Source organism: Lepidochelys kempii, chromosome 6, assembly GCF_965140285.1.
Source record: "Lepidochelys kempii isolate rLepKem1 chromosome 6, rLepKem1.hap1, whole genome shotgun sequence".
NCBI lineage: Eukaryota > Metazoa > Chordata > Testudines > Cheloniidae > Lepidochelys > Lepidochelys kempii.
Window position 1 is genome coordinate 9,889,425 of NC_136385.1, and position 12,404 is coordinate 9,901,828.

Here is a 12,404-nt window from a genome sequence, read left to right on the forward strand (position 1 = left end):
TGCAGTGGCTGTAGATCTTGCGACTGTGTCCACCACATCTAGGGATGCTTGGAGCACAGTTCTGGCAACTAGTTGACCTTCATTCACCAGGGATCTGAATTGGTCCCTTTTGTCCTCTGGGATGTCATTAATAAATTTAATTGTCTTAATGGAATTGTCATAGTCATACTTTGTCAATAGTGCCACGTAGTTGGCCACTCAAAATTGCAAGGTTGCCGACAAGTAAACTTTGCAGCCAAAAAAAGTCAAGTCTCTTCTGTTCCTTGTCCTGGGGAGTAGACTTATATTGAAGTTGTTTCCCATGTTGATTCACAGCCTCCACCACAAGACAGTTTGGCAGAGGGTTGGAAAAAAGAAAGTCCATGCCCATAGAGGGTATGTAATATTTTGTATCAGTCCTCTTGCCTGTGGGCAGAATGGTTGCCAGGGTTTTCCACATATTTTTGGCTGGTTCCATTAGCGCATCATTGATAGGCAGTGCTAATTTTGAAGTGAACGAAGTTTGGAGAATCTCCAGGAGTTTGGGTTGGGTTTCAGATACCTCCTCAAGTGGGACCTCTAGACCTTCCACTACCCATTTGAATAGTTTCTGAAATTGCTTGAAATCATCAGCAGTCATAGGAGGTGGGGGCATTGTGGCCTCATCTGGTGAGGACAAGGAGTTATGAGTAGGTGGTATGGTGTCCTACTCTATCGTCTCCTCCCTGTCTACCATTGTTTCCTCTGGGGGTTCTGACATAGCTGGCACCGAAGGTGGAGGCAATCTAATCCTCACCCTATAGGGACTGGGTGGTCTGCTATAATGTCTTCTATAGGCGGCCCAAGGGTCCCAGTGAGGCCATTGCATGGGGAAAGTTATGAGTGGGCCCATCCATGGATGCCCATACCACTGTCAATATTGGGACCTTGATCTTAGGGTTCCAGAGGTTGGCATTGTTCAGATAGGTGAAGAGTGGTGTGAGGAGAAGATGCCCTCTTCCTCATCATCCTCTTCCTCACTGGAGGATGGAGAGGCTATGCGTGGTGCCAGAGGATCCTGATGCATCAAAGGTACTTAGCCACAGTGCAGTCAGTACTAAGGAGAGCGACCTGGCTGGGAAACATTTATTTTTGGTCAGCTCTCTCTGAGAAGTTGTCACGTATTTCCTCAATGATTTTTTTGAGGAGTGAGCCTTCCTCTGAGCAGAGGGTGAAGTCTCCAGGGATCTTCGTCCAGAGGGGGTTTGCTGCCTGGGGTCAAAGGCCAGGCAGAGAGATTATTCCATAAGAATGAGCTTGAGGCACAGATCTCTGTCTCGCCTAGCCTACAGGTTACTGCAGTGAGCGCACTTTTGGGGAATGTGCGACTCACCAAGGCAGCGGACACAGTATGAATGGCTACCTGACACGTGGATAGCATCCTGGCATAGGATACAGCGTTTAAATCCTGGTGAACCAGGCATAGTTGAAAAAGGGACAGTTAGCCCCAGGTATAGACCCTAACAGTCTCTCAGAAAGATTTTTTTTTTTAACTAGAACAGAAGAAGGAGAAAAGTAACTAAATAACTATGAACTGTTTTTAACTATTTCTAACTACTTTTAAACCTAAAATGAGCTTGAGTTGGGGCACCGCTGGGAACTCCATGCTCCATCTCTGGCCGAGGACGGTTAAGAAGGAATAGTGGGGGTCAGGTCTGCTGCTGAAATTCTCCCATCAATAGCACAGGGACACACCGACAACTAAAGTGGACCACCCACAGGGACATTACTTGAAGATGTTAAATAATATCATCACTATGCCCACCCCACAACCAATGCAAAGGGGTAATAGTATATTCATTAAAAAAAAAAAAAATCCTTGACTTTAGCAGTAAAGAACAATAAATTTGTCAGAATGAAGAACATCACTGAAATGTGCCATAACAAAATATATAGCATACATAAAAGGCTATGAAATTAAAATATGCAATTAGATGTATAAACAATTCAGTACAAAAATCAACATCTGTGTATGCAACGAATTAATAGAAGAGGAAAGTGTGAACTTCAGTATTTGCAGGATGATGGATTACAGGATGATGGATTCAGTATTTGCAGGATGATGAAAATCAGTCCACCTTGAAGTCATATGTTCCCACAGAATAGTGGGTAAGATAAAAACAAGCACTTAGCATTAAAAACTAATATGGCAATACAAACAGGAAGCGCTATACTAGAAATACTGTGAGACATGACTGCTAAAGCTACTAACAACTATTAATATTTTCAACTAATATTTTCAACTGTCAATTAATTGCAGTTAACTCACATGATTAACCGAAAAAAAATTAATCTTGACTAATCAGTTTTAATCACACTGTTGAACAATAGAATACCAATAGCAATTTATTAAATATTTTGGATGTTTTTCTACATTTTCATATATACTGTATTCTGTGTTGTAATTGAAATCAAAGTGTATATTATTTTTATTACAAATATTTGCACTGTTAAAACGATAAAAGAAATAGTATTTTTCAATTCACCCCATACAAGTACTGTAGTACAATCTCTTTGTTGTGAAAGTGCAATTTACAAATGTAGATGATTTTTTTATTACATAACTGCACTCAAAAACAAAACAATGCAAAACTTTAGAGCCTACAAGTCCACCAGTCCTACTTCTTGTTCAGCAAATCACTAAGACAAACAAGTTTGTTTACATTTACAGGAGATAATGCTGCCCTCTTATTTATAATGTCACCAGAAAGGGAGAACAGGCATTTGCATGGCACTTTTGTAGCCAGCATTGCAAGGTATTTACGTGCCAGATATGCTAAACATTCATATGCCCATTCATGCTTCAGCCACCATTCCAGAGGACATGCCTCCCTGCTGATGATGCTCATTTAAAAAAAAATATGTTAATTAAATTTGTCACTGAACTCCTTAGGGGAGAATTGTATGTCCCCTGCTCTGTTTTACCTGCATTCTGGCATATATTTCATGTTATAGCAGTCTCAGATGATGACCCAGCACATGTTGTTCATTTTAAGAACACTTTCACAGCAGATTTGACAAAAACGCAAAGAAGGTACCAACGTGATATTTCTAAACATAGCTACAGCACTCAACCCAAGGTTTAAGAATCTGAAATGCCTTCCAAAAATCTGAGAGACGAGGTGTGGAGCATTCTTTCAGAAGTCTTAAAAAAGCAACACTCTGATGTGAAAACTACAGAACCTGAACCACCAAAAAGAAAATTAACCTTCTGCTGGTGGCATCTGACTCAGATCATGAAAATGAACATGTATCGGTCCGCATCGCTTTATATTGTTATCAAGCAGAACCCGTCAACAGCATGAATGGTGGTTGAAGCATGAAGGGACATATGAATATTTAGCGCATCTGGCATGAAAATATCTTGTGACGCTGGCTACAATAGTGCAATGAGAACGCCTATTCTCACTTTCAGGTGACATTGTAAACAAGAATCAGAGTAGCAGCCATGTTAGTCTGTATCCCTATGATGGTGTCCCCTGAATAGATATGTGGACACAGTTGGCAACGGGCTTTGTTGCAAGGATAGGTTCCTGGGTTAGTGGTTTTGTTGTGTGGTTGCTGATGAGTATTTGCTTCAGGTTGGGGGGCTGTCTGTAAGCAAGGACTGGCCTGACTCCCAAGATCTGTGAGAGTGAGGGATCATCCTTCAGGATAGGTTGTAGATCCTTGATGATGCGCTGGAGAGGTTTTAGTTGGGGGCTGAAGGTAATGGCTAGTGGCGTTCTGTTATTTTCTTTGTTGGGCCTGTCCTGTAGTAGGTAACTTCTGAGTTCAGGGGACACCATCATAGGGCCTAATCACATCAGCCGCACTATCAGAGGCTCGTTCACCTGCACATCGACCAATGTGATATATGCCATCATGTGCCAGCAGTGCCCCTCTGCCATGTACATTGGCCAAACTAGACAGTCTCTACATAAAAAAATTAATGGACACAAATCAGACATCAAGAATTATAACATTCAAAAACCAGTCGGAGAACACGTCAATCTCTTTAGTCACTCAATTACAGACCTAAAAGTGGCAATTCTTCAAGAAAAAAACTTCAAAAACAGACTCCAAAGAGAGACTGCTGAATTGGAATTAATTTGCAAACTGGATACAATTAACTTAAGCTTGAATAAAGACTGGGAATGGATGTGTCATTACACAAAGTAAAATTATTTCCCCATGTTTATTCCCCCCCGCCCCGCCCACTATTCCTCACATGTTCTTGTCAACTGCTGGAAATGGCCCACCTTGATTATCACTACAAAAGGTCCGTCCGTCCATCCCCCGCGCTCTCCTGCTGGTAATAGCTCACCTTACCTGATCACTCTTGTTACAGTGTATATGGTAACACCCATTGTTTCATGTTCTCTGTGTATATAAATCTCCCCACTGTATTTTCCACTGCATGCATCCGATGAAGTGAGCTGTAGATCACGAAAGCTTGTGCTCAAATAAATTTGTTAGTCTCTAAGGTGCCACAAGTACTCCCTTTCTTTTTATTGTAAGCAAGAAGTGGGCAGCATTATCTCCTGCAAATGTAAACAACCTTGCTTTTCTGAACAATTGGCTCGACAAGAAGTAGGACTAAATGGACTTGCAGGCTCTACAATTTTACATCGTTTTATTTTTGAATGCAGTTTTTTTTTTGTACACAACTCTACATTTGTAAGTTCAACTTTCATGACAAAGAGATTGCACTACAGTACTTGTATTAGGTGAATGTAAAAATACTATTTCTTTTGGTTTTTTACACTGCAAATACTTGTAATCAAAAATAAATATAAAGTCAGCACCGTACACTTCGTGTCCTACCTTGTAACGGAAATCAATACATTTGAAAATGTAGACTGCATCCAAAAATATTTAAATAAATGGTATTCTATTTTTTGTATAACACTGTGATTAATCGCAATTAATTTTTTTAATTGCGATTGTTTTTTTTAATCGCTTGACAGCCCTATTTTCACTGTTTCTTTGCACGCCGTCCACCTGCACGACGTTCAGGAAGGTAAATGAGGGGATGCTCAGAGCCGGCAAACACCGGACAAATCGGCGAAAGGCGGGAAAGGCCGCGTACGGCGGGGGGCTCGGGCAGGGCAAGTCAGAGCAGCAGGGAGGGGGCACTTGGGGCGGGCTCGGAGGCTTTGTGTAGACACAGGAACCGAATCCGGATTGTTTTAAACACGGAACCCAGGGCGCAGCAGTAGCGCCTCGGGGGCGGGGGGGGGTGGATGTTGCAGGGGGGCAGGTCTCCCTTAGCAGCTGGGGACAACCTGCCCCGGCCCAGCGCGGGGGGCGCTTCTCGGGGAGCGGGTGCTGAGCTGCGCCCCCCCGGAAAGGGGGGGGGAGCCCCTCTGCCCCCCACGCCCTGGGACTGCGGCCAGGGCAGATGTTCCCCCTCCCCCGGCGACCTGCTAGTCGCCCCGCCCTCGCGCGGGGGTCCCCTCGGCCACTGGCAGGGAGCGCCCCGGCCCCCCCAGCCCAGCCGGGCGCGGGGTCACCCCAGGCCGGGCAGCGGCCGCAGCCGGGGTTACTCGGGGCGCCCGGCTCTTAGGCGGAGCAAGACGGAACCGGCCGGGCAGCGCCGTGAGTCTGGCCGCGGCGTGCGACGGGAAACCGGCTGCTGAGGGGAGCGGGGCGCCCGCCTGCCCCGTAACGGCCACAGCGTCCCCCTAACGGCCGCCGCGCCCGCGTGCCCCTCCCCCCCTAACGGCCACAGCGCCCCCCCAACGGCCGCCGCGCCCGCCTGCCCCTCCCCCCCAACGGCCGCCGCGCCCGCCCCCACCGCTCCCCTCAGTAACCGCCACGGCGCCCACCTCTCCATGGCCCGCTGTGGAACGGCTCTGGCATCCGCCTCCCCCTCACTGTATCTACCACAGCGCCCGCCTCCCTCTTCCCCCTCCCCCTTTAATGGCCGCTGCCCGCAATCCCCTACCTCTGTGCGCTTTGATTCATCCCGTCGTGGAGGCCTGGAAGCCCGGAGGGCAGGGTTCCTTGTCTGACCGGAGAGAGACCGGCAAGGGCCAAGCACAAGCTCTTCCTTGAGGAGCGCACACAACAGTAGAGAGCGGCCCCTCTCCAAGGAGAGCCAGCTGCTCCTTTAGGTAAAAGTGGTAGGTTTTTAGAGACAGGTCCGTGGCCTCCCAGATTATTCACACAGCAGCCCACCCCTCCCGCTATGCTAGTTAAAAGTTCTCTTTCTCTGGTAGCCATGCATTCCTAGCCCCCGGTTGCATGTAGCTCTCAGCAAGTCCTAATGCCTCACCAAATTCCTTATCAGTGTGGGTGTCCAACAGGAGACAAGGAGTTAAGAACAGAAAGGCAGGAACAAACCCGTTCTCATCTGGTACAAAAAAGCAGGAATGCAGGTCTCCCCCATCTCACTCCCAGCAACTTAAACAAGTATTCTGTCATTCTGCTTATCTCCTTCAGGGACTTTCCCAGCAACCTTTATTGGCCTGACTTCGGTTCAGCTGGCATAACTGCCTCATGTTTAATTATTCTTACCTAACACTGTGCAGGGAGCTGCTCTGCCCTTCCCCCTGTGACCCATCTCCTCAGAGGCACCTGCGCCGGGTCGGGGGAGAACATGGGGCTGAACTCTGCACCCCCAATTGGGGGTTGCCAAGCCTCCAGGATTGGCCTGGAGTCTCCAGGAATTCAAGATTACTCTTTAATTAAAAATTGTCATGTGATGAAACCTCCAGGAATAGGTCCAACCAAAATTGGCAACCCCCCAGACACACACACACACACCCCAATGTCACAGACACAGAGGACTTGCTCAGGAGGGCTCAGTCCATAGGCATGGATTGCTCGGGTCTCACCTGAGGGCGTGCAGGCAGGTGTCAGCCAGCCTGAATGGGCTCTGCCCTGACATCTATTGATGAGCTGGGGGAAAGGACTTCAAGAGCAGCCTGAGTTTGCACAGACATGCCGGCTCTGCCTGGACGCGCATCCTGATGGAGCTGCTTTTTCAAAATGATCCATTTCAGACAGCGTTGGGTTGCAAATCATACTAGTGCAGGGGTGAGATATGCCAAGCCAAGCAAGCTGCAGAAAGAGCCAAAGAAGCTCACCACAGCTAAGCTAAAGCAAAGGTGGACAAACTTAAGCTTGAAATCCAAAAAGCAATGGAAGAACAGCAGAAACTGTATCATCTAGAAAGTCCAGTTTATAACAATGATAGTATGTTGTATGACTCTGAGCAATTTCCTGTGTTTAACCAATTTTGCTATGACCAGAGAGAGGTTGTCTCTAACCTGGGGAAGGTGAAAAATAGCTGTTTGTGCAAAAAAGCAATTTATAGGTGAATGAAGTCTCTGAAGGTCTGTCTAGTATCTCAGAAGTGAATCTGAAATTAGATAAAGCACAAAGAGAGCTCATTTATGGGGGAAATGTTTCTCTAGAGCAGCTTAAAGTTGATGATCAGGTTAAAGCCCTAATTAAGGAAGAAAAGGGTAGATTTTTTTATGAGTGATGGATTGCTGGCAACTGAAGTTTGTAAAAATGAAGTTTGTAAAAGTGAGCCTGACCCAGGTAGAAGTGATTTGCTTAAAGTAGCTCAGTATAATGTGGAGAATAGCAGTTTATCTGTTGGGAGTGGCAACTTGCCTGTTAAGGACACTTTCCCACGCCACTACAGTATTAATTCTGCTGGCATCATTGCAGTACATATCATTGCAGCACGAGGACCAGGTCTGTATCCAAAATCTTGCAGCATCTGCTCCCTTGACACCTCTGTTACCCTCACAAGACTGATATCACATCGGGTCACCTACGGGAGACGGTGGAAATTTTCATTACAGGTGCTCACACTGCAAACAATAGAGCATGTGATCCCACGCCCATTGTGGTTTCCAGGTCCCTCAACCAGTTTTGCTAACATACTGGTGGTTTGGGTGGCAGGGATGGGCATTGACCTCAGAATCTGCAAGTCCAGGGTGCCTGATACCATCAGCAATAAGGGAAGCGGGGGTCCTGTGTTCTCATGGCTGCCCCACGCCCCTCCCCCTGAGCTGCCTCGGACAAAGACCGGTATTTGGGAGAGTTAATGCTGGTCCCTGGTAACCAAGCACTGCCCATGTTTCCCACAAGTTGCAGCACAGGGCCCATTGCCCGTGCCGCTAGGTCATACCTTGGCAGGAACAGCAAACCGGTTCACTGAATAGCTAGGGATACAGATTATGTTCAGGCTCGCACTTCAGTGTAATAAGGGGAGTGATTTTTAAATAGTAACTTTGTACTAGACACTGGGTATGCACTGACAGAGTTTGCCTTGTGCTTTGCATGCCTTACAGTGGAAAGCTTGGCCTTCAGCACAGCCTCCACACTGGCAGAGAGGCTGTCACAGAACATACAGAGAGGAGGCACAAAAATTATAACAAGACTAGACAAAATGCCTTACAGTGAGGGACTTAGAAAGTTCAATTGGTTTAGCTTTTCAAAAAGAAGATTGAGAGTGATTTGATTACAATTTAAATGCTTTTATAGAGAGAAAATCCCAGCTCCTAAAGGGCTGTTTAATCTAATGGAAAAAGGCAGGGCCACCACCAATGACTGCAAGCTGAAGCAAGCTAAATTTGAATTATCAATAAGTACCAAATTTTTAAAGGTGAGTGATTAACCACTGGAACAAACTACTAAGGGAAGTTTATATAACCCTATGGAACTCATTTCCACTAGATAGCATTGAGATTTGGAAATCATGGAATTTTGAAAAAGGGTCGGATAGAAATATAGATAATGAGAACCTCTAGAGTTACACTAGCTGAACTAATGTATAATGTATATATGACGAATCTGTTTCAGGGCACAAGCCAACAACTGGTTGACAGGAACTGTTGCTAGGGTCAGATTTTGCCATGTCCACAACGGGGTTTCCTGCACATTCCAACCATGTAGTGCTGGCCGCTGTCAGACACAGGTCGAGATGAACGACTGGTCTGCCCTGATGTGGCTATTGGGACTGAACAACATCATGGCAGTTCATGAAAAAATAAAGTTGAATTTGCAGAGAGGTAAAAGAGGGGCTCAGATCTCAGTCTCTTACCAGTGAGAGGGAACGAGCAGGCAGCTGAGCAAAAACGGATCCCCTTAGAATTTCTTCAGGAACAAGGGATTTATCCCCACAACCTTCCAGAGAAAAGCAATGTGTTCCCTAGTAAGGAGCCAAAAGGGGTGCTTTTGTTGTGAGCTAGTGTCACAAATGTCCCCAGCCCAACCAAAGAAATACACAAACTCACTGTTTCGTAACAGGCCCACCCACTTTCACTGGGGCATTCATGTTTAATTAATAGCACAGTTAATACTGTAAAGTAGTGCTACTTTTATTAAATGAAGCCTATTGAGAAATGAAAAAAAAAGGCATCTCTTCCTTGATCTGTAATCCCTTCCCCTTAATGCCTCACACATCTGGGATACTGTCCTCTGTCTTAATGAAATCCAGTCACTATGAGGCCCCATTCCCATTACAGCTAGAAATGTGATCCTGTAAGTCGTTTGAGGTGGTTGCTCATTAAGTTTGTCATCAGTTAATGAGATCTCAAATAACTCACTCAATCACTTTATTGATTAGCAATAAAACAGCATAATACAGAAAGGTCAGACATTACCAGGATAGAGAACAGGTCTTCCAGTGACTGTAGTTTACATATTTCTTGTGTTAATAACCAATAATTTGTCAATAATTAATAAATGAATAGCTAATAATGGATAAGGATTTTAAGTGTGATTATATGTTTAATGAATAGCCTTCTCTTAAATTTAGATTTAGTTAACAAGTCAGCTTTGATTTAATTTATTAAACAGTCAAGACAGCACATACAGAGAGGCATGCAATTACCTACAACTGTGGAAGGCTTTCTCCATAGCTTCAGACAGTCTGGATCCTGTCTGCCAGTGGTCTTACTTCCTTATGATTTCTTGTGGTAATTATACTCTGGTAACTCTCATTAGTTCAACATTTCAACCCTTATCAATTTCCTCCTTTTGGTATATACTTCTCCATATCTTAGGACTTGTCTACACTACGGGGGTAAGTCGATACCCCCGACTCCACTTCACTCAACTCCAGTGAATAACGTAGCTGGAGTCGACATAGCTCAGATCAACTTACTGTAGTCTCTACACCGCACTGCATCGACGGGAGATGTTCTCCCATCAACTTACCTTACACTACTCATTGTGGTGGAGTACTGAAATTGACAGGAGAGTGATCTGCGGTCGATTTAGTGGGTCTTCACTAGACCCGCTAAATCAATGCCCGGTACATCGACTGCGGCAGCAGCATTGATCCCTGGTAAGTGTATACATGCCCTTAGGCTCTTTCCTCAGTTCCCTTTTCCTGGTAATTTTCCAACTGTTTCAAAACCTACTGGTTAGTCATTGTTTATGGCCTTTTTTATGCATTACATACCTTGCAAATATGTTGCAGTTACTACACTGCAAAAATATATTGTATAACATAAAATATATCATGGGTTACTGCATTGTAAAATTCCATTCCTTGCTAGATACACCTCTACCCGATATAACGCTGTCCTCGGGAACCAAAAAATCTTACCGCGTTATAGGCGAAACTGCGTTATATCAAACTTGCTTTGATCCACTGGAGCACGCAGCCCTGCCCCTCCGGAGCGCTGCTTTACTGCATTATATCCAAATTCGTGTTATATCGGGGTAGAGGTGTGCTTTATCTTAATTGCAAAGTATCACGGGAATCTTGCCCCCAGGCAAGCCGTAAAATCTTTCCTGATCTATCTTTAAGTGTCAATACCTGTGTCTATTCCAATTTGCTTATTCCCGACACATATGCCCCAGTTGTTTACAGCCTAGTTACTTCCTATTTCTGTTAGTACCACTCCATGTCCCTTACTCAGCAAAACATCTAGTACTTGCAATTAATGGTTAAAACATCTGCAAACAGATCAGTCTCAGTACCTCTCCATTCCTTATTTCACCAGCAAGCATTGCAGTCTGTCACACATATCCTTTATATATTTTGTATAGCTGCAAAGCCTTAGGGGCCTTTAGTTCATAAGCTAACAAATCACACTCAGGCTTAACCAGCTGTAAGTTATACGGGGCATTTTCTGTTTTCCAGTTCATACCCAGCACTCTGCCCAACTGTGTTTTTAGGAGTAAATTGTGAAACATTTTGGGCAGCAATTCTATGCAGGATGAGCAGCAGGTCCCTGCACCAAGGATTATGGGTATTTTTTCAGACACTGTCAGTGGACTCTAGAATGCACAGCTCGGGGAGGAAGAAGGACTTGCATTACTAGTTACACTGGCACAGTTAAGGGTACCTGCCACACAGGAAAAATCACGATGTGCCTAACCCCTTACAAGAGCCATGGAATAGACTGATGCTGGGGATGGAAGATCCAGGTGAAGATGCACTCAGCATCCCATTATTAATCATATGCTTTTGACAGTGAGCTGAATCTTTAGCCAATAGTGCTATAGCCCATTAGCGCATGGTAGAAAGCTGCTGTAGGGGTGGTGCAAGGCTGACTTACTCCTGTTCACCTGTTACCTTGAAAACTGCTCTCGCTAAGAGCTTGTCTACATGTGGAATTTAAGTGGCATAAAATATACCAGTATCATTATACCTCTGTAACGCCCCATGTTGACACACTTATTCACAGGAAGTTATGCCATTATAACTATACTGGCAAAATTATACCAGTAAAACTTCCGGAGTAGATAAGTTTAAAAAACACAGTTGCCTTAGTGCCAAATACAGAGGTAAAATAACCTCTCTGTTCCTACTTGATATTCCCCTGTTTATGCATCTCAGGATTGCGTGAGTTCTTTTGGAGACAACATCATACTGGGAGTTCATATTCAGCTGATTATCCACCACAAACCCGAAATCTTTTTCAGAGTCCCACCTTCCCAGGATGGAATCCCCCATCCTATAAGTATGGCCTACATATTTTGTCCTAGATGTATACATTTACATTTAGCCACATTAAAATGCATACTGTTTTCTTGTGCCCAGTGTGCAAAGTGATCCAGTTCACTGTTAAATCAGAGACCTGTCCTCTTCATTATTTATCATCCTCTGGTTTAGAGTGTCATCTGCAAATTTTATCAGTGATCATTTTATGGGTTTTTTTCCAGGTAATTGATAAAAATGTTACAAAGCAGAGAATCAAGAACTGATCTCTGCAGGACCCCATTAGAAACACACCTGCTCAATGAGGATTCCCTGTTTACAGTTACATTTTGTGACAACTCAGTTCACCAGGTTTTAATCCATTTATAGAGTACCATGTTAAAATACCCGTGTCTTCACAATGTGCGGAGGACGCCATTTTGTTCTACACAATGGCATCCTCCCTGTGTGTTCAGGGGCCGGATGGAATCGTCCCACTGGCACAGCC

At 44.8% G+C, this 12,404-nt stretch overlaps 1 pseudogene across 1 annotated transcript in view; it reads right to left on the reverse strand.

Moving 5' to 3' along the window:
- Nucleotides 1–12,404, reverse strand: part of LOC140912953 (uncharacterized) — a 46,467-nt pseudogene that overhangs the window by 22,463 nt on the left and 11,600 nt on the right. The gene's annotated exons all lie outside the window — the stretch shown is intronic.